This window comes from Neopelma chrysocephalum, unplaced genomic scaffold (assembly GCF_003984885.1).
Source record: "Neopelma chrysocephalum unplaced genomic scaffold, ASM398488v2 Primary Assembly neopelma1_25, whole genome shotgun sequence".
Taxonomy (NCBI): Eukaryota; Metazoa; Chordata; class Aves; order Passeriformes; family Pipridae; genus Neopelma; species Neopelma chrysocephalum.
In genome coordinates, this window is record NW_020897694.1 from 18,765,287 (window position 1) to 18,772,129 (window position 6,843).

The following is a 6,843-nucleotide window of genomic DNA, read 5'->3' on the forward strand; positions in this document are numbered from 1 at the left end:
CTAGTGCATATCATGCTTAGCACTTCAAAGATAAGCTGTTCAGGTTTCTTTTTCCCCACTTCATACACCAGGCACGATGTCTCAATTTATAATAAGTTTTGTCAACTATTTAAAGTCAGCTAGGAATAATTCAAAGTGTCCTCATTAAATGTTTACCCATCATCTCTCTTAAATATGCTTCCTTTTGCCCACATTAATAGAAGTATTTGACTTCCTCTCACCATTTTGTGAAATGCAAGGCAATTTGCAATGAGAGCAAAAATACTGAAATCATGACAGGAACTCAGATAACATTAGATTTGTTTTAAAAATGCAATTAGTATTTTTCCATGATGTTGATAAGTTTTTATTAATCATAGAATCATAAAATTGTTAAGGTTGGAAAAGACACTGAAAATCATCAAGCCCAACCGTTACCCCAGCACAGCCAAATCCACCACTAAACAATGTCCCTAAGCACCACAGCTACATGTCTTTTAAACACCTGTAGGAATAGTGACTCATCCATTCCTATCTCCCTAGGAAGCCTGTTCCAATGCTTAGCAACCCTTTTGGGGAACTGATTTTTCCTAATATCTCGTGTAAATCTGCCCTGACACAACTTAAGGCCTCTTATTTCCTCTCATCATGCAACTTCTTACCTGGAAGAAGAGACCTACACCCATCTCACCATAACCTTCTTGCAAGTAGTTGTAGAGAGCCATAAGGTCTCCCTGGGAAGCCTCCTATTCTCCAGGCTAAACAGCCCAGCTTCCTCAGCCACTCCTCATAAGACTTGTGCTCCAGACCCTTCACCAGCTCCACTGCCCTTCTTTAGGCATACTACAGGAGCTCAATGTCTTGCCTGTGGTGAGGCACCCAAAACTGATCACAGTTCCTTACTTCCCCAAGATTAGAAAACTCTGTATTTTCATGATTGGTACACCCAAGACAGCCTTCAGCCATCACATCACCCACCAGTTCTTCTCTGTTCATAAGCAACAGGTCCAATGGGGCACCTCCTCTGGTTGACTTATTCACCAGTTGTATCTGGAAGCTACCTTCTTTATGGAAGCAATTTTGATGCAGGGTGTAGGACCCTGAGATTAGCTCAGCTGGTTAGAGCATAGTGTTAATAACACCAAGATTGTGCACTTGATCCCCATAGGGGCCATTCACTTAAGATTTAGACTCAAGGATCCTTGTGGGTTCCTTCCAGGTCAGAATATTCCGTGATTCTGTGAACTTAACCTCAGCAAAACTACCTAACTAGATCAATTTTCATCCTTGTTGTTGTTCAGTCACACTTGCAAAACCTTGCACCTGTTATGTCATGGCACCTGGGAAGATGAGGCAGCCATAGGGGTGACGTATCTGCTGTGCCAGGCAGGAATTTATCACCATTACCCTCTATCACTTAAGTCAACACATTCAGCCAGGCGGAGAGAAGATAGGGAATCTTCCATATCTTGCATCCTGTCTGCCTGTCTGGCCTGTCCCAGGGAAGGTACAGTGTGATTCCAGTAGTTCTACCTTTCAGACCCCCTGATGCTCCTCAACTTACGTCCTCTTAGAGCTCTGTCACTAAGCAGAGGAGTTCCTCTACCTGGGCACACCTTCCACAGGTGTACTCACTGCTCCCATCCGGTACTGCTGAACAGCAGGGCACAGCCTGCAGCTGATACCTGGGTGCAGTGTGTTCCCACCAGAGCTCTGTCTGGGCAGCTGCATAAGTCATGGTGGGTACAGAGCTTAGGGAGGCCATGGCTTTCTTCTGGGTGGATGCCGTTGCTCCATGGTTGAGCTGGCAGGGCTTCAGCACCTTTTCTGCATGCCCTTCTGCACAAATTGCCATACCATGCCCTGGTTGATGTACCGTGCCTGTTTGCCTATTCTGTTGGTGGCAATCCTGGTCACTGGTGCTCCTTAAGTGCTTCTTTTATAAATGAGGGGGCTTGGCACCTATTGCTGCTGGCCCTGCCCAGATCCTGTCAGCTGCTGTTGCACGAGCTGGGGGCTACCAGTGACTCTCTTCTCACCCTTAGGTTCCTCTAGTTCAGGGACCCCCTATCCACCACTCCAGAGTGTTCCTCTGCAGATTGTGCTGGAACTGGAGCTGTTTGCCTTGGCGACTGAGTAACTAATGTTACAGAGGAAGATTAATTGTGCTTTTATATTTAGGGTGGCAGATGGTACTTAATGTAGGAAATCTGGCAGGTATGTGAAGTAACATTTAGACATTCTTCAGGGTTTTGTTTGTTTGTTTTTCATCAAACAGAAATCTTCTAATATGGAGTCCAGTAGTTTGATTTTTAGGCCTTCCTTGGTAACCGAGGTCAAAACCAAGGAAGTATTCCCTTCTATCCCTTTATGTAAACAGAGGTATAAATAAGATGGAGAGAGAGATCTCTTCCCCTCTTCTCTCCGGTGAACTTGGGAGATGGCAGGTCTCTGCAACTGGTCTCACTTATCTGGGAGTTGAGGCCTTCTCAGGTTTGTTGCTTGCCACATGGGAGGTGGAGGGTGCTGGCCATGTCTGGCGATCCTGCTTTTCTTAAGGGAAGTGGTGAGATTTCATTTTGCTACTTCCTTATTTTGCTAGTTCCCAGGTTTTGATTGTGCATATCTGTTTTGATTTTGTTCCTTTTTGTCCCTTTTTCCTTTTCCCTTCCCCTTCCTCTTTTTTTGGGGAGCTGTTTGTAGCAATGGATTTATGGAAAAAGTCCTGCCAAAGATGGATTGGTGAATCAGGAGTTTTTAACGTTGTTTAAACATGTATTAAGATGGCTTTTTGCAAAGTCACTGCTCCTCCTTCCCGACACCCTCTGTAAAGACCCCTTATCTCCCAGGCAGGAGTGTCCTGGGAAGATGTCCTAAGGTGTTCTCATTGGCCTTTTGTTAACCCTTTTCTATTGGTTGTTAACTCCCTACCTGATTGGTTTTTTGTAAGACCCTTCATCTGTAATTGGTCCCCTTTGACCCTCCCAAGAACTTTATAAACCCCTACCCCACATTAAACTTCCTCTTTCATCCGTCCCTCCTTGGTGGTCTCTGTGTGTGCTCCTTGCGGGGTCACATGCCAACGTGGCGGGGGGGCAGGGTGGAAGGGCATGCACCTTCCAGGTAATGGACTGAATCCCAGGGCCTGAAGGTTCCCCCCTCCAACTCATCCACCGTAGCTGTTTGGGGTTCTCGTGTTAATATGTACATGGTATTTTAACTGTATATAACTGTGATATACATGAAAATATATATATATATAGACATAATTCCATTGGTTTCAGTTTCTCTCAGTTTCTATAGTTTTTTTCCTTTGTCTAAAGAGGGAGGGGGGAAAAGGCTTTCACTGGGTCTTGGAGACTTGGCGGGAAGCCAGCTCCAAACTTGGTCATGGAGCTAGACCACACCTGGCAGAGAAATTCTACCAAAAAAAATCAGCAACTGAACAAGTGTATATGTAGTAGGAGTAAAATATCCCTTCCTTTCAGTAGATTTCTGTAACATTTTTCCTTTCACATATTGTGATGTCTTAAGCCCATAATGATTTTTTTATTTTTATACCTTATAAGTTTTATAGGTAATAGAAGTAGATTTTAGAAACAAACCCCTTTCTCCCTCTTCCCTGTAACACCCCTTAGTTTATACATTCCTTAATCCTCTCACCCCATTCCATACTCCCCATATCAACCCTACCCCGTAGGGTATCCAGTAGAAGATGTTTAGTCTCTTAGTCAAGGTAAGCCTGTCTTGTTTGGAGAACGCTTATATCTGGGCCTAAACCGCAGGACAGAGTCAAAGAACTAGGTGACACTGCTCTCTGTACCCCGAAGATGATGAAGAATGATGAAGAGGGGGTCCCGAAAAGCTCCCCAACCCAATTCCAGAAGGCGGGCCAGGGGGTGGACCAGGTCAAAAGTTATAGGGTAGACACACTTGGGATTGGCCAGATATTGTTATAAATGTAACATCCCGGGCACAGCCCAGCACGCGCGTCGTGTAACATCTATTTGCCTTGGCATAATTAAACCCTTTCTTATCTCACCCCAGCTAAACGGCTCCTAGATTTTTTTCGTAGCACCAGCTGAACAGGCATCATTGTCATCCTTAAAAACCCTACCTGGATGTATTAGAAAACATGTTGAGATTAAGCATCATTTGAAACAGAATAGAAGAAATAGAATTGCATTTATGGAAAAGCCTGAAATAAAATCTGCCATTTTTCTTTCTTTGTTCTTCCCAGATAAGGCTCTGCTTTTTGCTGAGATCTGAGTACATAGACTCTCAGGGTCTTACTGTACTGCAACAAAGTCCCTCTCCAGGAAGATTTCTTTTTTTTTTCCTTCTTGGCTCTTTTTCTATCTGTCTTTATTTGTGTGATACCACATTACCTTTTAATCATTTGGCTACAGAAAAATGGCAATTCCTTTTTCCTGCTATGCAATTTCATTTAATTCAGAAAGTACTATCCAAGAATAAGGTAAACAGGTGGTTGCCATTTTTGCTGCTTTGCCATATGCTTTGAACAGAACACAACATAAAAAGGGCACACAGTAAACAACTAAGAAATTAAACAGTTACATCACCCACCTCAGTTAGGAAATTTTTATCAGACTATGTGTAGGAATATGAGTTAAATCTTTCATTAAAATAGCTGCAGCTACATCCTCCCATCAAAGCCTTTAACAACCTTCCTAGTAGAATCTATGATAAAACCAAAACTATTAAAAAAAACAAAACACAGAACCCCCCCAAACCAAAAGTAATAGAAATAAGAGAAGTGTGACTGATGAATGCAGATATTTAAACTACTTAAATATTTATACTTTCTTTTGAGAATTTTAACTTATGTGAAACCTGATCATGCCATTAATTAGTTTATTGTGGTGTAAACCCCGTCCACCATTCCCACAAAAAAAAGCTTTAAGGCTAAAAAATGGACAGATGGTAAGGTGAATTCTGTCTGTCTGTAGACAGAATATTAAACACTCTAATTCTATTTTTCCTGCTATTTTTAAGATATTTGATGCATTTTTACTCTATGTGGAACTAGGTACAAGATGCAATGTATTGTAGTTTCTTGCTTTAGAATATTGTATTCTTTTTAACAGTCATAGAACTGTTTGAAATGTTTCCTGCCATTCAATTAGTACAGCTGCAAAGAAAGATATTCCATGAGAATTTTTGCTGGATCTCCCAGCTGATGAAGTTGGTGAATCAATTCAGAAGTTAAACAATTTACAAAAATGAAGTAGGAAGAGGGATGATTTTTTTTTGTCTCTTCAGATTAAAGCCTGGGCATGTGTATGAATTTAGGCACCTTGATAAAATATGTACATAGTGATGAACTTTCCAAAAACTTGCTCAGCTCTTTCTAAACCTGAAAGACTCCAAACAATACATAGTTTCAGTCTGTTCAGGAAAAAATTTCGGATTACCTCTTGTGGACTTCAGGAAGGACCCAGATAAAAAATCCATGTTTCCTCATGTAAAGAATTAATCAGTAGCTCAATATGTGTTACAGATGAGGATGAAATTCTGGTCAAATTCCCCACTCCATCTGGTTTAGCAGAAACTTGTGTCTTGAGCTAGCAGACTTTGCCAGAAAACAAAATTATCAAAACATCAGCTTGACATTGTGTGGACCAACACTTCATAACTAAGATGTAAATGGAAAAGACTTCTCCCTTCTCTCAAGAATTCTATTTATTAAGAGGTAAGCTCGGAAAAGACTCTCTCCCATGTGTTGAATCTGAAAAAAAAAAAAAGAAAAAAAAGGAAATCTTTAATTTTGAATGTAAACTCATGGAATTTACCTGGATGTTTTTGTGTTTGTGAGTAAATATGCTAAACTGAATTATTGAATTTTCAAGGGGAAGCTGGATAATTCATAACTGTCCCTGGCATGGGCTGTTGTGAATTTTGAAAACACTTAGATTAAACAGAAAAGAATCCTTCATTTAAAAGAGAGAGGAGACAAAACCCCCAGAAATTACAAAACTAAGAACATTTGTTTGTGCACACGGTCCATTTTTGACTATGTAAACCAGAGACTTAATGTTCCAGAAAGAAAGTGTTACAAAAAATAAAGAATTCTGAAGCAAAGAAGTGGCTGTGGAAAGAAGAAAGGGGTCCAGAAAGAATAAGGGGAAGATTCTAGCTGGAGGAAAGTTCTTTAAACTCAGAGAAGATCCTGGAGATGGGAGAGGAGCATGAAGATAAATGCCTGACCTTGGCTGGTGATGCCCCAAACTGGTAACTACCAGGAGCTGCATAGCAGGAAGCAACACAACTTTATGCCTGATCCTCCCAGAGCAGCAAAGATGTTCCTGCAGGGAAGGGAAGTCAGCATCTAGTGAACTACTGTATTATCTCTACATTTTTTTTCAACCTAAATGATTCTATGAACTTAATGTTGTGGGAAGGAGAGGGAGATAACCAAGCAGAAAAAAAGCTCTAACCTCTTTTGTTTGTTTTCTATAATGAATTTGCTTGACTGAATAAAGATTTGTTAGCTCAGGGACTCATCTCATCCCTTCTGCTATCCATATTGGTCTCCAAATCATAATCTTTTTACTTTATGTTCTCTCTGTTCTCATGAATACTTTTGCAAATACACACAAGTATACAACATTAAACCAAAAGGGTCTAAGACCTGTATTGGTGTACCCACAATCTTCATAATGCTGTCTCTGAATGTGTTAGAAGAATTTTGTCCATCCTCTTCAAATCAGACTGGCAACAGTTGTTGGTTTTGAGAAGGATTGGTAAAAGACTAAATATTTGTTCTTTTTCTGACTCCATAACAAGTTATTCATTTCTCATTGCTGTTTAAGGAGAAGACTGAAATTCCTGAGCAGGAACAGG

The 6,843-nt window shown here is 40.9% G+C and overlaps 1 long non-coding RNA gene across 2 annotated transcripts; it reads left to right on the plus strand.

Moving 5' to 3' along the window:
• Window positions 1–1,937: 1,937 nt before the first annotated feature.
• On the plus strand, window positions 1,938–6,636 carry LOC113963776. 2 transcript variants are annotated; one of them, XR_003532947.1, is made up of 3 exons: window positions 1,938–2,196; window positions 5,501–5,692; window positions 6,043–6,636. It is a non-coding gene; the product is annotated as an uncharacterized LOC113963776 (long non-coding RNA). The 2 variants fall into 2 exon arrangements; XR_003532948.1 differs by lacking the exon at window positions 1,938–2,196 and adding an exon at window positions 2,338–2,545.
• The last annotated feature ends 207 nt before the right edge of the window (window positions 6,637–6,843 follow it).